Source organism: Thermobia domestica, chromosome 12 (assembly GCF_964235325.1).
Source record: "Thermobia domestica chromosome 12, izTheDome1.hap1.1, whole genome shotgun sequence".
In the NCBI taxonomy this organism is placed as follows: domain Eukaryota; kingdom Metazoa; phylum Arthropoda; class Insecta; order Zygentoma; family Lepismatidae; genus Thermobia; species Thermobia domestica.
In genome coordinates, this window is record NC_137465.1 from 146,066,761 (window position 1) to 146,088,227 (window position 21,467).

Here is a 21,467-nt window from a genome sequence, read left to right on the forward strand (position 1 = left end):
AATGCACACTTGCAAAAGCTGAGAGCTAAGGCTACTATTCGATTAAATCTTTTACGTAGTCTTACGGGCACATCTTGGCTCCTCAAACCCGATGTCTTACTCCATACCTATAAGATGTGTTCTCCGACCTATTCTCACTTTCGGACACACGGCCTGGTGCAATGCTTCTACTTCCTTCTACGAAAAACTTAGCATATTGGAGCATCATGCTATTCGACTAGCTCATCGGATTAAACTTCCGTATCCTAGGCGGCTCACGTATGAATATATCGACTTTCCGAAGATCACAGACCATATTGCACAACTTCGAAATCGTTACATTACATCTCGCATTGAAACGGGCCATCCACTATTCTTGGATATTCTTCGAACTGATGCTCTCACTGATGCCGCATATCGTTACAAGCATACCCCATTGAATATACTCATTTCCTTATATGTCCGCCATGCAGACCTCACAGTAGCAGAATGCGACATTTATGCCATTTATATCATTCATGATCATATTCCTCATGTTTTTCCATCTTAACACAGAGATCCTCACAACTAACAAGGGCTTCCCCCTGTGATCATTAGTCCCGAGTCACCCCGGGACAGAAGATTTAACCTGCATCTGTCTCATTAATTTCTATCTGTTTGTGACGTGACGGCACTTCATCTCATCTTTCATTTTCATTATCGTACATTTTCACACCAGCACTATCTCACATTATATTGGTATTCTTGCACATTTGCACCTACTTTCTCCTCAATTATATTTCGCTATTCACGTGATAACCTGTATTTATCATTGTTTCCCTTATTTAATTTATTTATCCTTCGTTGTATATTCACATGTGGTATTTTCATTATACTAACTTATTTTGTGTACCTTATCATAAAAATATAAATGGAAATAAATAAAGTTCAAAAATGGGAAAAAAAATTGAAAATGATGCTATAACCCTTCTCAAAACTGATGCACAAATACCGATGTAACTAATCAAACTCCACTTAGCCCATCCCATTCTTTCAAAAACTACATTTGTATAGAAAATCACATGCCACAGAGAGGGCGTAAGACTCTAAGAGGCAGGAGAGATCTATAATTTTCCAGAAACATATTGAATTGATAAGAGTCAATTTTCCTATTCTCCTTTCAAAAAAAAAAAAAAAAAAAGCTTGGTGTCGAATTGATACAAAGTAACACGCTAAAGTGGTAGTCATTTTGTGCTGTTTCAACACCTCATTTTTTGCTGTGTACGTATGCAAGATAGTGTAGCCATATTATTCCATATGAGCAAGTCTCGACCTATGAGTGTTGATAATGTGCTATTTGAGAGCCAAGAATATAATTCAGATTTTGTTGGCTCTCAGTGTTAGATGAGGAGGTGTTGGAGATGTGTGACGAAGTACATGATGGTGAACATGCTATCGATTTTTTTCTGTTCCCATTAACATTAACTCTAACTTCCAATCACTCATCTACAAGCTGCATCACGGAAAAAAAAAATTCCACTGCAAGTTATGATCGGGCATTCAATCTAAAAAAAAAAAAAAAAAAAGTAAAAGTAAAGAACTCACAACATCTATGAACAAAGTTGGTGTATCTGTGAGCTATAACGAGAACAAATGAAATAAAGATCTTGTGATGTATGCTACGGAATCTTCAGCAAATACAATCATACCTTTACCATCTCATTTCACAACAAAAGGCTTAACAGTTGCCGCTTTAGATAATTTCGATTTTGAAGATAGTTAATCTTTCTATGGAGTAAGTAGAAGACATCAGACTTCAAAGGTATTATTGTTGCTCCAGGATTCTATCAATGATTCTGCTCCAGGTAAACCATCGATGTCGTCGCTGATCCTTAATAGACGGAATTCTTGACTAAAAGCAGAGCTACAATGTCAACAAGTTTTTATGACCAGCGACCAACTACTCGCCCTAATCTTCCAGATTCCTTCAAAGTAAGAGAAAATGATGATTCCGTGTTACTACAGGTAGGTCAAATACCTAAAGAGGTGGAATTCGCAGTATCATACATTGGGGAAGATTCAAGCGATCCAAGCAAATTTCCAACATGAGTGATGTCCATTGAATGATAAAAACAAAAACAAAAGCATTCAACTTCCTGTCAAGCGAACAACTTTCCTTCCGGTATTACGATCACCAGTAATAGACTACGCACCAATATACTGCCTTGAAGAACTTTGAACACATTCGTGATATTCGTGGACAACTGCAAGATCAACCTATTCTTCCTGTGTTTCGTGATGTAGATGTTCTTCACACTATGGTGTACATAATGCTCTCCTGTCCGCTGGAGTTTCAGGACATATATCCTATGATGGGTACTTTCAACATGACAAAAATCGCAATACGTTGCGCTGCAAATTTTTAAACCGGGAGTGGAATGGAAGGGCCTATGATAGGATGTGAAATTTTTGGATGGATGGGGAATATGGAATAATATTTAAAAACAAAGTGGCTACATTATCAGGCATACGTATTGTTTTCCATAATTTCCTAACTTTAGAAGCACACAAAACTTACCCTGCAGCCCGAAATCCAAAGTAAATATCTTCTTAGAAGATTTGCAGCACATTATAATGCATCGTTAGTTCGAACTGTTTACGCAATTTCCTCTGCTGTCAAATTTGCCGAAAACGCCAGAAGTGATGCATTCTTCCTATTGGATTGGAAAAAGCGTATTAATTCACCGTAAGTACGTGGAAGGAATATTTTTATAGAGTTGTATATCTTTTTCGATAGACTTTATAAGCTGTCTCATATCAGATAAGGTCAAGGTATAACCAGAATTAATGTGCTTCTAATTTCACATTTAGGTTTTGAAACACATAATTTTTTCTGATTATTGACGCATCTACGTTTTGTTTCTGTAACTGCTCTCTCATACTTTCTAATACATTCTCATATACAATTTTCATGTGCGTACAAATTAGCTGCAAAATTTTTTCCCTCCCTATTCGGTTCAGGAAGTCGACAAAATATTTCGTCTTGGAAATGACAAATTTCAACTAGAAAAGAGTCTGCATGTATTGACTCACATTTTTTCTTTACAATTTCTTAAATCTTTCCTCTAGTTGCTACCTTTGCTCATATGATGAACGGCAAAATCCCTGTTGAAACCAGGCTACAAGTTTCAGAACGTTCCCCTCTTTCTGACCGAAGCAATACTTTGCGTGGTTGAAATAATGAACATTCTCTCTCTTTCTCAACAACCCTTTCAGCTGCTTCGGTTTTACTTGATTTTCGAACTACATTTACGAATATTTTTTTTTCAGATTATAAGCCTTGTAACAGACGTTGCAACTGCGATACACTATTTTCTTTCCATCGTTTGCTTTTATATGTTTACTTGCATCGTCATTCGAATTTCAGCAATTTCTTGTAACCTTTCAATTCCGACAGCCGTACTGGTCAATCGCTCTGACGTATTTTATTGACAAATTATGCATTTGCTGCTATCGAAGGGCTCTTCCATGCGTTTACGAGTAAGTTGAACTTGTTGCAGTAGCATCAATAATCCGTGTCTCTTTTCTGAAATCATAAAAAGAAATTCTATTACTTAATTTCATACAGATTCCGTGGCATGTAATTATGCATGCATTGTACGAATATACTCGAAAATATTTAGAACTAATTGGAAATAGTTTCAACAGATTCTACAACCCCAAAAACATAGATTTTTACTTTTAAACCACTCAAGAAGTCTGAGTGGTTCCCGAGATAATGTGAAAAGTGTTATAGCAGCCGTCATATTGAAAAATGGCTGCCAAGAGATAACCTACAGGATAACAGAGATCTACCTACGATTTTATTTTTATTTGGTCACTGTTTATCTCATTCTATCAATAAAATTGTCTGGACCTAGAAATTTTTACGGAGATATAGGCTGGTGCCAGATTAATTGTCGAATTTGCAATATTGACAGAGTTGTCATTTCAAGTATTATGTGACGTTAGGAAAGAAGCTTTAACACCTACAAAGGCATTTTATAAGCAAAGAGAAACCCGCTTGAATTTAACAAGTTTGTATAACGTAAGTTTACTTCGTAGGACATATTTTAATCAGATTGACCTTAACCATAGGAGCTAAATACACGGTTCTGATTGATTGGAGTTATCTGTTCCTCATCTCGTAGCCTACAGTACATATAGCACAAATGAAAGACGAGATGCTGTTGGTCCTCTTAGCCGAGCATGCTAGCAAGCGGGCTCATAATAAAAATCGCTTTTGGCGTGGGTTCAAACCCGGTCCATGAAACGTTTTTGTTTTAAATTTTCATAACACTTTTTCATTATAATAAGATAAAAATATTAGTCATTTGCCCTTGTACTAGAGACCTGCATGGGCCGGGCTTGGGCGGGCCGACTCTGTTATTTCTTTGGGCCGGGCCGGGCTTGGGCTGGCCGACACTGATTTCTCTTCAGGTCGGGCCGGGCTGGGGCCGATTAATTGCAATTCTTTAATAATTATTGACTTGAATAATTAGAATAAAGGCAAACATCGAAGAAGTGTGCCCGTGAAAAATGTTACAAAATGAAACTTTTAAAATTTATCGGGCCCGGGCCGGGCTTGGGCCAAGAATTTTTTATAAAAACTTATCGGGCCGGGCCAGGCTCGGGCCGAAAATCTCCAAAATTTTTCGGGTCCGGGCTGGGCCGAGCCTAGGTACATTCGGGCTGGATTGGGCTCGGGCCGAAAAATTCGGTCCGTGCAGGTCTCTACCTTGTACGTAATATATAATGCATAAATGGTGCTTTTCGCACCAATTACCTAGTGATTTCTGATAGTCCTTATGAAAAATGACGTTATAAACGAACAAGAGAGTAAGAAGTGGATCCCTCGCGAAGTTCGATGTTGTAGGGGTAGTGGGAAGACAGAAAGGGTGAGGTGCCGAAGGCACCAGGAGAGGGTGGAATGACTTTGCACACACAACTTTATTGATAAAAAAAATAGTTATTTACTTACGTTACGAAATATAGCCGAGCGAGCGAAATCGGTTAGAAGACCCGTAGGGCTCTTTTTATTCCACCTTCGGCCCCATTTTAATACCACGTGATATTACGTCATAATTGGGTGGTGCAACTTCGATATAAATCTACTCATCTGCTTCCTGGTGACCAACTTACAACAGTTGGCTAGAGTACCGAGTGAAAAAGAAATATATGCTGCTGCATAAATAATGTAGAGGTTCATAGTTTATATTGTTTTCAATTGGATAAAAGGGTAATTGTCAAAATAGTTGAGGGAAACAACACCTTTCTTTTGCTCTCTACTTCACCTTATTTTAGCACATTTTGTCTTTCTGTTTTGTAATGAAAGCTACTCCTAAAAATTGTAACTCTAATACGTAATAATAGTAATTTAAGATTTGCAACAGATTATAACAAATAACTATTTCCCGTACTAGGACATTCAATTAAACATGAAAGGATATATACGTTCCAAACTTTTTTTCAAGTTTTATTTCCTCAAGGACTGTTTATTTTTCTTTCTTTCTTTTTTAAAAACCAAACACAATTTTCAAACTGCACAGAGAAAACAAAATGGATAAGCATTGTAAGGACAATAGACTGAGTACATCAAAATCATCACGAAGCTTTCGCAGTTACAAAACACATTTTAAAAAGTAAGAAACTCTGTTAATTAAACTATTTAAAACTTGTTTACTATATAAAACACTTATGAAGTTATATTTATATATATGAGGAAAAAAGCATAAGAAGCAGGCAGTTGGAAATAATTACTTTTATATGAAGTAGAGAAAGCTCATAAGTCTAGTCATCTAACTTCTATATTTTTCTCATCTGAGCCTTTGAGAACGAAAATTAGATCTTCTTCCAAACGTTAGAAGAAGGAAATTAGATTTTCAGAGGAAATGATTAACAAAAGTTTTTTATTATAAAGTTACTTTATTTTATTTGTTTTTTTAAAAAAAGAGAAGAAAACAACAAACGAGTTATTTTACCACTTGGACGGTATATGGGGAATTACGTTTAATCCACACTTCTATAATATGATTTTATATTAGTAAAACAGGGAAAACACACGTACTCAATAATAGTAATCAATTTCACACATATGTGGCAATCCCTTTCTTCTTAAGATAAGTCTAACGAATAATGATGAAAATAAATCAGACAATTTCCTAATGTACTGGAGAAAGTGCTAGTTTTGTATGATATAACTTACAATAATTCAAATCAAACAATGAGACAGCACAAACAGTATTATAGTATTTAGTGCATGTCCTAAGATTTAGGAACTAAATCCTAAAATGTAGGACCTAAATCCCACAATGTTATTAGCATTGAATGAAAAACAGAATGTCTAAAAATGAAAGATTTCCGATCTGAATATCTCATTGAGTTGACAAAAAAATATGATTGACTGTAAATCTTTAGGGTGGTCCATAAGTCTTAGTACAGTGGAATATTTTGGAAACAAACATGATTAAAGCAAATCTGACTAGCGGAGGGCAGACTTGGGCAAAGGAGCTACCGATTGATGCATGCGTGGTGAATGGCGCCCATCAAGATGGCCGCCATCTTGGATCCAAATTATTTTTTTTAATAGGAAGGTAGGCATGTGACAAATCAATTAACACTGCTTTTGCAGGGAAATGCAGTCACGCAAGCAGAAATGCGTTATCATGTCCCTTTCCAAACTTATGACGCCTCAAAGTTGATGGTTTTCTGTTTCCTTGCAGTGAGAGCGACATGACACTAATGCTGCAAGCAAGACGTGACGCCCCAAATTTGACAGATTTTCTTTTCGTTGCAGGTAGAGCGAGATGGCACTGACGAAGCAGGAAAGAATTGAGATCATCCTCATATCTGGGAAAGAAGCAGTCGTGTCATTGCCCAGGACTTCAACGCACGCCACCCCGAAAGACCTGCAATAAGCCACAACACCGTTAGCTACCTCATTAGGAAATTCAATGTAACTGGTAATGTTGCCGACAGACCATGGTCAGGTCCCCCACGAACCGCGACAGATAAGAAGACAAAATGAAATCTCTGAAATCTCTGAGTTTTACGTCCCACGGTTATGCCGGTTAGGCTAAAGGAGACGGTGATTATGAGAGATGAGTGAAATGGTGGAATGAAGAAAGTGGGAGGAAACGGGAGTACCCCGAGAAAACCCACGAGCACGGTGTTCGTCCACCACAAAGTTCACTTGGCGGGGGCTGGGATCGAACCCGGGACCCCAAGCACCAGAGGTGAACGCTCTACCACTGAGCCACCGCGCCCCCCAGATAAGAAGACATTCACAAATGGTGCTTGCTGTGAGTGTGAAAAGTCCTAAGCGAAGCACAAGACAACTATGAGCGATAACAGGCGTACCACGTGCTTCCGTGATAGGATTCTCCATATGAACAAGTGACATCCCTTCAAGCTGCAACTTGTCCACAACCTTTCAGAGGATGATCTAGACCGGCGCATGGAATTGGCCAATTGGGCTTCATCACAATATTACCGAGATTCGCATTTCCCAGCCAGCGTTCTCTTCACAGACGAGGCAAACTTTTATTTGAATGGGGAAGTGAATCGCCAGAAATGCAACATTGGTCGGATGCAAACCCACATGCGATCAATCCCTGCAAGAGGGTTACCCCTGCTCATATCATGGTGTGGTGTGGCATATGGAACACGTCGATCACAGAACCCTTATTCATTCCTGGTACTCTATATGGTGTCCAATATCTGGAAATGTTACAGAAGTTGGCGTTTCCGTTGCTTCTCCGCCCTGTTGCCACCTTGCCGCGATATTTTCAGCAAGATGGCGCCTCACCGCACTATGCGCTGCCTGTGAGATTCGGGATGCTGCATACCTACAGGGACGTATTTATAACGCCTGTGATAACATCAGCCCCGCTGTGTTGTTACGGGTTCAGGAGGCATTGATTAAGAGACTCCGGTTGTGTGTTGCAATGGACGGGCAACATGTGGAGCAAATCCTGTAGGTGGGAATTTGGGTGTCATAATTTTGGAACGGGACATGGTACCGCATTTCTGCTTGCGTGACTGCATTCCCCTGTAAAAGCAGTGTTAATTGATGTATCAAATACCTACCTTTCCATTTGAAAAATAACCCGGATTCAAGATGGCGGCCATCAAAATGGCCGCCATTCACCACGCATACATCAATCGGTAGCTCCTTTGCCCAAGTCCGCCCTCCTCATGTCAGATTTGCTTTAATCATGTTTGTTTCCAAAATAATCCACTGTACTAAAACTTATGGACCATCCTTAATATAGTTTCCGAGAAAGTAGAAAAAAACGAATTTTTAAGACCTAAAAACCAACGCTGTACGATTACTATGCGTATTGTATACCATGAATATAAAGATGAAAATAATCTTGAAGCATACCTTATTGCGATTTCCGTTATGATACTAGCAATAGGACATGACATAGTATGTTTAATAAGATAATGTCCAGAATTATGATATACTCTTAAGGTTCAATTTTTTAAAAAAATATACATTTGGTGTTAAACTACATTAAAAGTCATTTTTAAAAAATACTGCCCGGAAGTGTTCACGAGAAATTTCCATTTCTCTCTCTCATACTCACACATCACAAATACATTATCTATCTATCTATCTATCTATATATATATATATATATATATATATATATATATATATATATATATATATATATATATATATATATATATCTACAACTACTTCAAACTGTTGTGGAAAATAAATGAATACGCTTAAACAAACAGCAAAAGATAATTTAAACATAGAAACGTCTATCCTTCAGAATGGGATAATAGCGGAAAACTAGCATCTACTGGTTTGCAAAAGTTTTTTCCAATAAACTGACCAACCAGAAAATTACGACCATTTACCTAATGTCTGATATGCCCACCTTTGGCTGACAGGACAGCATCAATATTGTTTGGAATGGAAGCAATGATGCCTTAGTAGATGGCATGGCAAACCACGTCTGCACACACGATTTACTTAATTTCTGTAATTTCCACAGAGGAAGCGATGAACAATCTGACGTTCAATGACATTCTAAAAGCGTTCAATTAGGTTAGATCCGGTAAGTTTGGGGGTCATTGTAGCAGTTAAAATTAGTATTTTACCCTAACCACTACCATCCAACGTTGTCCTTGTGACAAATAGCGTTATCCTGCCGAAATATATCATTACCAGTTGAAAACATAGCCAAAATGAATGGGTGTACATGATCAACAATGGCCTACAGATAGCTAGGAATAGTCATGGTGCACTCTACACACAATATTGGACCCATGGATAACTCTGTAAATGTTCTCCAAATCATTATGGAGCCGCCACCGGCCTCTCGTCGTCCTATTGTGCACGTCCCGAGCAATTACTTTCCTGGAAGACGATGTATTCTGACCCGGTTGTCGATGTAATGATGCATTATGGTGATTCACCGGACCATGCAACGTTGTACCATCGTTCTGTGATGCAATGACGATGTGCACTTGTCTATTACAGTTGTAGTCGACGTTGCCCTGCGATCAAGATTGATACAAGTGTAGAACTTCGGCTGCTGAGGTCCATATCTAACAGAGTATGATGAACTGTGTGCTCAGGCACACTCGTGGTTTTTCCATTGTTAAAACCTATTACTAATTGTGCTACAGTCTGCGCCTTATCTTGTCTAGCAACCTCGACAATCTAAGACATCTGACATCATTAATGAGGTGTGACAGCCCCAGACATAGTGATTTTGTGCTGGTTTTAGCTTGCTTTGCTCACCTTTGCAAGATACTAACCTCGGCAACTCACGAGAACCCGGCAAGTCGCGCTGTTTACGTCTGGTAATCACAACTTGCAAATATCAAATTCTAACATTTCGTGGTGTTCCTCATTCTACGGACAAACATCCCACTGATTTATCAACTTATATCTTTGTCATTGTCATCGTGTGGCAAGTGGTTCTGCAGTGTCATGTGCCTCTTACCTCAGTCCAACGACTTCGTTGAAAAAGTAGTTGGTTGTCATAATGTTTCACCTGGTCAGTGTATTCAACTATGTTTTTTTTTTGTTATGAAATATATGCACCTCATTCTAGGACTCTGATCCTTGGTGCAAAAGATGTGTAGCCTACTGGAGCTTATATATTTGGATCTTTCTGCGAAAATAACGTGGAACCTCTCTTTTAACCAAATAATACATGAATAATTTACGTACTTCTCTAATTATATACTACACTTATCTATAGCAAGGAAATTATGACAAAGGAATACTTAATGCATTACCTGTGTATAATATCATTATAGAAGATAGATCATGCTCATTCTTTAAAATTTTACCTGTCTTGCATGAACGTTTGTTTCTGATGTCTCCATAAATTTATAACTCATTAAATGTGTAATTAATTTTTATATAGAAAAAACAAGAAAAATAAGTTCATTTGCTTTCCTGTGCTGCAATCACTGACAAAAAAAAGTGGTCAAATGAATTAAAATAATTTCGCAAAGCTGTCTCATTAAATAAGAATAACAGTGAGTGTACTTTATTCGCATACAAGTGCAACGAAGATACTGTTAATATACGTTCGTGAAATACTGTGAACATATTTTTACTTTTCTAAACTACGTACGCTTCTAACTAATTATTTATGTAATTACCCCTCCATTAAGTTTGAATAACAGCAAAAGTTCAGCTTATATAAATAAAATATTACTGTTATAAATTTGAGGTAACAGAAAAACTTTTTTTTTTTTTTTTTTAAATCGATAACAGGCTTTCTCTCTTTCAGCATCATGTTCGCTAGTCTTGTTTGTATGAATTGTAGTAAATTCATTATGGTTTATTATAAGAGTTTTGAAAAAAAAGTGAACTTGAATATCTCGCTTTAGTTACATCATAGTATCCTTTACAAGTGGAAAATAATATTTTTATCAATCAAGTTGGAAACATCATGTTGCAATAAAATGAATGTTACCAATGCGATATTTAAAACTTGTGTGTTCGTTCCGAAACAAGAACTGATATTTGTGAAAACCAATAAAAGTTATCCAGCTAGTTTCACTAATTGATAATTAACTGTGGCCAACAGTGCATAGCATCAAAATTTATTTTACTGATTAAATACAATTTTTGTTTTCAAGTACATGCAGAAAGAAACATGGTGAGCCACCCTCAAATTCTAGGTTTGCACCTGTTTACACACACACACACACACACACACACACATACACACACACACATATATATATATATATATATATATATATATATATATATATACGTGGCTTCATAATTTAAAGAGTTACATCAATTTAAATTTGGGAAATAACATATTTAGGGTTTAAAGATGAAAATCATTTTGTTACTAATTTACATACTCAAGACCATATACACACATACCTTTCGTTCTTGAAGGAAGAAGAAAGATGATCTTTACGAAGTTCTTCAAACGAAGTGTCAACCAATAATTAGTGTTATCCTGCAAGTAAAATTAAAGTAATGTTATTAAATTTTACATTTTAGATTAACATAAATATTGACAAAATTTAATCTTAGAACAAATTAAAATTAGTTCTACATAGTGACAATTATCGTTTACTTTAACGTAAGATTGCATGATTTTGAAATAGTGAAATTTTACTCCTAGAGTATCTGCATTAAAGAGTGGATCTTGCTAAGAATTGTAAATGTCTTAAGATGTATTATATGTCTCGGATCTATTAAAAAAATAATTCAGCGTAAACTACAGATCCGTAAATGAAGTTGAACCGGTGGAAGCTTATTATATGAGTACTTATTATATTAATCATCGATTTGCTTGTGAAGTATTTGATAATTAGCATAATAAATCACAACTTTAATATGTCCATGAAGATTTCATCGGTAGAGCTGCAAATAATACTATAACTATCAAGAACTAAATATATATGTATAATAAAAAGTGTTCATGGTCAGTGTTGTTATGTAACAAATTCAATATGACGGGAAAATTGACTTTCACAACTTTGTCCCCGTTAACATACCGGTTTCATCGTTTCTTAATATCTACACTCAGACGAGGACTCACTAAATAATGTGTTAACGTAGCATGATTAACATATAACACGCGCATGAACCGCCAGAATGCAACGTTTCAAAAAATGTAACGTAACACCTTTATCCTGGTAATATTGAAGATTCAAAGTATAAAGTAAGATTTACCATTATAAACGTTAAATAACTGTACAGAAGAGAATATATGTATTTTTTATGAAAGCAGGAAAGAGAAAAAATGAACATCCAACCCTGTTCAGAAGGTACATTGGCACGTGTCGAATCAGCTTGTTTCCCGTGCGATGTTTTGCCTTCAGGCGAACTACTGGCGATCGACTAGATAAGAATCAAGAAAGAAAGAAAGAAAGAAAACGATATGCTTATTTCATGGAGATATGCTTACTTCTTGGCATTAAGTGTTCTGAATGTCCATTTTCTAATTTCCATAATAAGATTAAAAGGAAATGTTAATTCTCATATATAGGAAGAAAGAAAGAAAAAAAAATATATTTCACACAGATAACAAAATAAAATATTCTACTTAACTACGCCTTGGCCTTGTATGTTTCAAAATTGTTCAGAATATTTTTCCTAATTTCAATAGAAAAATGATGGAATAAAAAGAATTGTTAATTCCCATAGGAAAAGAAAAAGTATAATTACACTTATTAAACAAAAAGAACAAGATAAAATATTTCTCTTTGCTTTAGCAATTCCAAATGTTTACTGTTAGAACTATTTTTTCCCTCTGATCCTGAACACCTCATATCTTCAAACTAATATTAGTGTTGAACAAAACACTTTCAATAAACATAAAAATATTATAATTTTAAACCTAATAACGTGTCTGCGAACCATGATTATTTATCACCGCATTGATTTGAGAAGGCATTGAATCAATTAGTGATGAAGGAAGACAGCAATAGGAAAGGAAGGAAGTGGACTGGGACCTGTATGTTAGGTCTCATCCCGGCATTTGCCTGATATGAATGAGGAAAACCGAAGAGAAACCTCACTCTGAATGTCTGAACACCTTTTCGACCAAGTGTCCCCGTACACATGGTGAATGAAATATCTCATTTCTCAACACTTTCAATCAACAGTTTTGTTGGAGCGCTTTATATGAGATCTGATCCTTGATTAGTTAATGGAAGATGAACATGTCTGGGTCATTGTCCATCTGAAAATAAAGTTTTTCGTTTGGTGGGGGCATCATAATATTCAACTAAAATGTCTTTCTTATTCCTGTTACCTAAGGGTCTTCTTCCTGTTACCTATTGTTTTTTTTACTACTTCCTTCAAGACTAAGCATGATTCTTCCTTAACCTCCTAATCTCACTCATAAAGAATTTGTGATCCAAACTTCTCCCTTAACAAAGAGAAATAATGATACCTGTTGACTTAAACGATTGCCGCAATATTGGTGAAAATTTCACGAGCAGCAATTTTGCAATAAATGATTAGGATATTTAAAACACAACCTATGTGATAGTAGAGATGCTACAACTATATGATCTTTTAATTCAAATGTATGACGAGTAAACGAAACGCTATAATACTGAAAACTGATACACATGCTATTTACTCATACGTGTGTTATTGTGTGCAGAAAATAGTAAAAATGAAATGAAATTTTTCAGTTTTACGTCCCATGGTTGTGCCGGTTAGGCTAAAGGAGACGGTGATAATGAGAAATGAATCAATGGTGGAATGGAAAGTGGGAGGAAAACGGGAAATGAGAAAACGACGGTGCTTGTCCACCACAAAGTCCACACGGCGCGAGCTAGTATCGAACCAGGGACCCCAAGCACGGAAGGTGAACACTCTACCACTGAACCACCGCTAGTGCTCTCAAACGGGTCGGATCAGGTCAATTCGGGTCGGGTCAGTCGGGTCAGCTCGGGTCGGGTTGTCGGGTCAGGCTAATCGGGTCGGGTTGTCGGGTCGGGTAAGTCGGGTCAGCTGGGGTCGGGTTGTCGCGTCGGGTTATTCGGATCGGGTTGTCGGGTCAATCGGGACAACTCGAGTCGGGTTGTCGGGTCGGGTTATTCGGGTCGGGTCAATTGGGTCAGCTCGGGTCGGGTTGTCGGGTCGGGTTATTCGGGTCGGGTCAATCGGGTCAGCTCGGGTCGGGTCACTCGGGTCGGGTTATCGGGTCGGGTCAGTCGAGTCAGTTCACTTTGGTCAACTGAGTTTAGGTTGAGTTTAAACTCGGCTGGAGTCGAAAGCTGCTGTTTTTCACTAGCTGCCTAATTAAAAATAGCAATTTTCAATTGATTTTATAGAAACCATAAATCTATTTTGAACACTTGCAGCTAGTGTTTTTGTGATAAATGCTTATTTTTCTATTTGTGTGTACTTTAATTTTTAAATGTGGAAGATTGATTTTACCAATCGACTGTAATATTAATATCTACGCCAATATGGAGTCTGGATTTAGAACAAAACTAGAAGTTGTTTAAGCAACGCCAAAAGAGAGATTGGATATGGACAACCGAGCCCAAGCAGGGCCGCGGTGGCTCAGTGGTAGAGAATTCATCTCTGGTGCATGGTGTCCAGTAGCGTAGCTAGAGTTTTTTTCAGGGGGGGGGCCAATGAAGGGTCCAAGAGGATTTTGAGGGGGACATCTCCAATATATATATATATATATATGTGTGTGTGTGTGTGTGTGTGTATTCAAGGTGAATGTTTCCATCTTTATTGTTCATGATTTTACTCTTTGGAAAACAGGGAAAATATAAGAATTTAGTACCTCAAACAACTAGGATTTCTAATATAAGTAAATAGTTATTTAATCATGGCGTTTAAAATATGTGTAGCTGGTTGACTTAAGTGGAAGCCAATACACTTTTACAGGTAAAGAAAATAACTTATAGGTTCATCCCTCTACTTGAAGAGGATCTTTCTATTCGTGAGGGCAGCAGCAAACATATCCACAACTTGTTAAAGATCTAACGATTTAGCAATTTTCTACCTATCATGAGTCATTGACTTGCGTATACAGAAAGGGAAAGTAAAAGATCCCACCAAAAAGTACAGAAAGTGCTTAAGTTCAAAAAGTAAACATAACAATACAGTGATGACGCCAGAGGGGGGCAAGGGGGCGAGCTAGTAGCTACTTCTGCCCCCCTGACTACCATCTAGACAGCCCCCCCAAACTCGTACAATCTTTAAACATTCTTCATGTAGTATTATATATCAGTATCATAACCAATCTCATTGACAAATTGTAGTCTACTTTCCATGAATTTACTATGTGGCAGATTAATCCTCAAGCTTTCTTCTTTGAGCGTCTGGGTATGCACGCATATTTCTGTTTTCTAATTTAGCCCCTTTTGAGGTAAATTTTAGTTATACTTCTTTCTTATGATTTTTAATAATTGTGCCTAGCGAACAATAGTTGATTTGGTCGACTTATTTTCTTCTCATTGAATCAACTTTGATTGGAAACAAAAGAAAGGTAAAACCAGTTACGTAACTTGTTTGTATTTGTCCAGGTTTGAAGTTTTCAGTTTCATATTTTGTTTTATTTAAAACTTCTTTTTTCTGAAACATTATTCTCGGCTTCCAATATTCAGAGGATGTGCTTATAACAGCTTAGTTTGCAACTACCAGGGCTTAATTTTTTGAAGGAGATAAAAAGAGTTGTGTTTTCCCTTCCTGCAAATGATAATAATAAAATTATGGAATGAAATTGATTCCCAATAAAATGTATTGTCAGAGTGCTGATCTTTAGTTAGTAATTGGTTTATACTAGTGCTCCTTTACTTATTTTGTTTCAAAGTACTGACGTGACGTCTACCATATTGACTGGGAACTGCTGAAAAATTCGTAGCCCAACCCAGAAGGAGTGCACGTGAATTGGTGAAGTTTTACTTCTTCTTCTCTTCCCCCGAGAGTCAATATACTACCTTGTACAGTGCTCCAGTTTTTGCAGAAAAGTTAAAAAAATCTAGAATTCCTCGCACCACTGTTCGTAGCACTACCCCTATCAGTGGCGGCGTAAGAGCGGGGCGAGCGGTGCCCCCGCCCCGGGCCCCCGACGGTAGGCAAAAAACAATTACTAAGGAACCTTGTTAACATGAGCCGTACAAGGACTGTCAAGGTTTATAATCCACACCTTTCCTAAAAGTAAACGCAATTAATTTTCTATCAATATTAAAACAAATAACGGATGAAACAACAGAAATATCTGTCTAATATAGCTAATCAGTACCGGAATTTCGTATAAGCTAAACAAGCTATACCTTCGGGCCTCACTCTCTTGGGGAACCACAATGAAATTTAAAGAAAGAAATGAATGTAGATTAAAAATAAATAAAATATAAGTTTCATTATCTTGGAAGCTCACAAAGAAATTTAAAGGAAAACTTTGAATATAGGTGAAAAATAAAGTAAACTCTTTATATTCCTTGGGATCTCAAAGAAATTTAAAGGAAAAGGCTGAATGTAGTGAAAAAATAAAACAAACGTTTCACTTTCTTGCGGCCCCCAAGAAAATTAAAGAAAAAAGTTGGATGTAGGTGAAAAATACATAAAATAAAAGTTTTACTCTCTTGGGGCCCCAAAGAAATTTAAAGAAAAAATGTATGTGGATTAAAATATGAATAAAATAAAAGTTTTACTCCGTTCAATAACCTTACTCTTTGTTAGAAAAATTTAAAGGAAAAAGCTGAATGTAGATTAAAATATAATAAAAAAAAAGTATATTGTGTTGTTTACATTCTAAGGTCTTATGATGCAAGTAATAAGGCCCTGTCAGCTAGCCTCCTTCCTAAAATATCACTTTTTATTTATTTATTTATCTATTTATTCATATATCAGTTCAAGGGAAGGGTAGAAAGAAGGGATCAACGTATATAATGCTTCATTAGGGTACTAGCATTATGTTGCTAACTAAAAGCTCTTTGGTGCAGAAGCTAAAGTAGCTGATTCACTTGTCCTTCTGTCTGTTTTCTTTTACCTTTACAAGTCGAATTTTCAGCGAGAGAAACCCTTTTGCTTAGCTGGTTTCCCCATTTCTGCTCTTGTTTTTTGGTGTATGAATTTACATTTCAGTCCACAAACTTAGAATGAAGAAAATGTTCAATAAGAAAACAAATGTTCAAATATTCAAAATACTTTAGCATTATATTTAATTCAACTCCTGATAGTTCTCATGTGGAACAGTTGTCACAAATCAAATTAGAGCTCCTTCGTGGCTAAGTGGTTAGTGTACGCGCCTTTGGCGTGGGAGACCCGGGTTCGATTCCCGGCGGGAGCTCATGGGGTTCGGATTACACGTTAATCAGTAGGTCCACGTCTCATATAGCCTCGCTGCTGAAAGGGACGCTAAACTAAAATCAACTCAACTCAACTCAAGTTGTCACAAATCATTCGATTTGTTGACATACAACGCGATTCTGTTCAAGTTCGGGAAGCCTTTATTGGTTTCATCCCTGTTGAAGGAAAGACTTCTGAGAGTATTTCTGCTGAAATACTGAAGAAACTTCAAAATGATAGGTTTGACATTAAAATTACAATGGCCAGTCTCATGATAATCAGGCTACAATGGTCGGGCAATATTCTGGAGTTCAAACTCTGATACGGAATTTAAGTCATTTGACCATTTTCGTTCCCTGTAACAGTAATTCATTGAATCTTGTAGCGTACATGCTGCACGCGTTAACGTTCTGGCGGTCACTTTGTTTGGCGCAATGGAACGTTTGTTGGTATTCTTCTCTAGATCTACTTACCGATGGAATGTGCTGCAAAATCTCGAAGATGTGCTGCAAAGATTGGTCTGAAACGTGAAAGTGAGACTAGATGGAGTTCAAAAGCAGAAGCTTTGAAGTCACTTCTAGTCAATTGGATGAAGTAATTGATCTGTTGGAAGATTTGCGTGACACTTCGACTGAAACGCTTGATACTAGAAAAGATGCTGGTCTTCTTGCATGCATCCAGTCATTTAACTTCATCGCTTTACTATATTTCTGGTCTTCAGATCTCTCATATATTGATCAGATCCAAAAATGCCTTCAATCTCAGGATATGAGTTTCAATCAAACTCTTATTCAGTTACAGAGCCTGGCTAACACCATTGATACCTGGAGACTTGAGCTGGGCAAGAAAATTATGTCCGCAGCTGAAGGAAGTTGCAGGGCATGGAACATTACTGTGGGTACACACAATAGAAGGAGATGCATGCCTGGAGAACCAAAGAATGAACCTCTGACTGCAGAGGTTGAAGTGAAGCGCTCTATAAAGAAATTCTAGATGACAACAAATATATGATCAGTTTTCTCAGAAGAATGACCTGAACAGCAGATTTGTATTCCTGTGTTCTATGGCCAATTTTGTGCAGCAGCTAGATGATGAGAGTGGGGAAAGGCTAAAAGCATGTTGCTCTGATCTGGCTTTGTTCTACCCGAATGACCTGGATGGCTTAGAATTGTTTCACGATTGTAAGATTCCGTTCACTAAGGTGTCCTCAGAAAGCTAAGGAACAACTTGACTTTTCCCCACAAGGCATCCTGAAATATGTATCTTCAATGGGGTTTGAATCAGCGGCGTAGCGTAAGGGAACGCCGGTATGCCCGGCATCCCCTATTAATAAGAAAAAATACGTATTTCATTGTATATTAATTGTTTGCTTGTAATTATCACAATTATTTCCACTGCAATCTTCTGGATGTGCTCTCTCGCCTTACTTTGATAAGCGGAACCTACGCATGCGCGTCACTCAGATGCACATTTTCTATCTTTCCTCTTGTCGTATGCTATGTTCCTTGGGCATCCAAGCCTACTGCAAGAAACGGGGTTTTCGTCTGCTGTCTGTGGAGTGCGCATGCGCAACTACTTGCTTTCTTAACTCCCTTCACCCCTTGCAACTCTACGCTGGCATATCTTCAAGTATTTCCAACTCTATTTGTTTTGAACTAAACTATAGTTTCTGTACAGAACGTACGAGCGCCAACGTCAAGGAAAGAGAACAAAACAGAAATGGCTAGTTCAATGCCTTTTTGAAGCATGTCGGTTATGTAAATAATATTAAATAATATTATAAAAATAGTTATGCTTTAACCGTAATTAAATGCATCGTAATTGTAATCGTAATTAATGGCAAACTATTAATCTTCATCATAAATACATAGTATGTCCAGTGGCGTGGCCAGAAACTCTTTGAGGGAGCTCACACACACAAGTGTAAATATAAAGCATTCTGTAGAATCACGGTCATCGATCTGGTAGACCAAGAGAGCCAGCATTCTCGCCGCTCGCAAAGATTGCTTGGGCCCTTCATTCATTAGCACATATCCCGAGGAGATGAGGGAGACATGTCCCCTCCACCCGATTTGAAATTGTGATGATTTGTATCCGAATGCCACAAAGGAAAGTGGGATGAAATTGTTTCCCTTGACTTGTTGCATTTTAAAAAAAGAATCGTGTTTTTTAATATTTCATTATCATTTACTATTGTTAGTCTATTTTCAACTATTTGTTTAATTCCTGTAACGATTCCTATAATGCTATTGTGATCATCATAATTTTGCTGAAATAAGAGTATTGTTGCGCCATACATAGTTGATTTTCTTTCATAGTTTTGGGGAAGTCATTATTTATATTATTACAAAACATGTGTCCTAAAATTTTAATGTGGATCATTGTGGATGCGTAAATAGAAACATATCAATTATAAATATGCATGTATTCAGATTTCAGAATGTGTTCACGACACTTGACACGTATCACAATTTTATCTACAACGCCTGGTATATAATATACAACAGGTTCACCTCAGAAATCAGATTCATCTACCGTAATATGAGTTTCATCACCCCTCCCCCCAGAGTAAGCCTCAAATATGCCCTTCTCCCTCAAATTTGCCCTTCTCCAAATGTTAAAGACAACTCTGATCCTCCACAGCATTGTTTTTCAACTTCATAAATGTTTTGAACATTGCTTTAAAAAATGGGAACCGTCTTACCCGTTCCCCGAATGTTGAAGACAGATTTGCGCCCCTGCCTTCAGTATCTGGATATCTGACAACGAAATACATACTCAGAAACAGGCCCCCAGAGTTGGTTTAAGTGTTTTCTATTTACATCTTCAAATGATACACGTATACACTCAGGCCCATATTCACGAATGGGCGTCTGAATTTCGGACTCAAGATGACAAATTTCTAATGGTGACTTTTTAAAGAACGAGATTGAAGTATGGTATGCGAAGAAAGAAGCTGCCCACGAGAAAGAAATAAAGGGAACTATACTGGAAACAATGTTCATACAACAGCGGGGCCGAGTTTTCTTGTCACACGGTAGTGGTAAAAATAAGCTGAGACAATTGCTTATTGGCTTCTGACGTAATCCACGCATTTGCTTCTGTATGCCCCACTAGGCCACCAATTAGGGGGCCTCCCCCCTAAATTTTTACAACCCTATATTTCCCATCGGTATAGCTATGTATTGCTGATTTTAGTAGTATTGTATCGCACAAGTGACTAACTTTGGCATCCCCATTTCGGAATACCACGCTACGCTACTGGTTTGAATTTTACTGAAGTTTGGCAACCGCTCTTCAGATTTTGGTAGCACTGCCCGTATCTGTCGCATCATGTGAGAGGTCTTTCAGCAAAATGAAATTGATAAAATCGTACTTGCGTTCCACAATGACTCAAGAAAGATTCACGATTCTGGTCATTCTTTCTATCGAAAATGAAATAGCATGCACTTTGGATTTTGGATTTTTCGCTGCTACCAAAGCAAGGAAGGTATCATTCTGAATGTTGGTGAAACAGAGGCTAATATGGTAGTGGAACTACTGTCGAAAGTTGTTTCATGTTTGAAGTAAAGGCAATAAAAATACAAAAATACCAAAAGAGAAATAAAAAGCCGTGAAGATTTGTCAGTTGACTGGTGATAGGTGGTAATGAAAAGTAGGGTGGTATAGCCCGTAGTAGAATTCTGTGCTCACATGTTTAATCTATAATAAATCCCCAATTATTCAATATATACAGGATTTTTTGTTATAATATATTCTAATAGTAAGTATGTTAGTAAGTGATAATGGAAATAGTCATAAGTGACAGAATATAAACATGACTGAATTATTAAATACAAAATAATATAATCATAAAACAAGTGCGAAATCTGGAAACAATAGTAAAAAGACAAGCAGGAGAGAAATATTCTAGTGCTTAATTATTCATTGATACTTCGGCAAAAGTAGTGGGATTAAATAGATCGTACATTATCACTAGAGAGAAACCTAGTAAAAGATAAATGAAGAAGACACGCAGGGGAGAAATCTATTCTAGCCATTATTTACTGATATTTCGGTTTTTTTTAAAAAAAGTGTTTAAGTATTGTGTATGGTCACTGGAGAGAAACCAAATGTTAAAGTGAATGGGACTAATTGTAGAAGAAAAATCTAATCAAATAAAACCCATGTAGCGTAAATTCAGACAGGGAGA

General features: G+C 37.1%; 1 long non-coding RNA gene across 1 annotated transcript in view; it reads right to left on the reverse strand.

The window, feature by feature from the left end:
• Positions 1 to 11,387: 11,387 nt before the first annotated feature.
• Positions 11,388 to 21,467, reverse strand: part of LOC145665798 (uncharacterized) — a 951,267-nt gene continuing 941,187 nt past the window's right edge. Inside the window, exon 4 of the long non-coding RNA XR_014127655.1 lies at positions 11,388 to 11,459. This is a non-coding gene — a long non-coding RNA (uncharacterized LOC145665798). The remainder of the gene's footprint in view (positions 11,460 to 21,467) is intronic.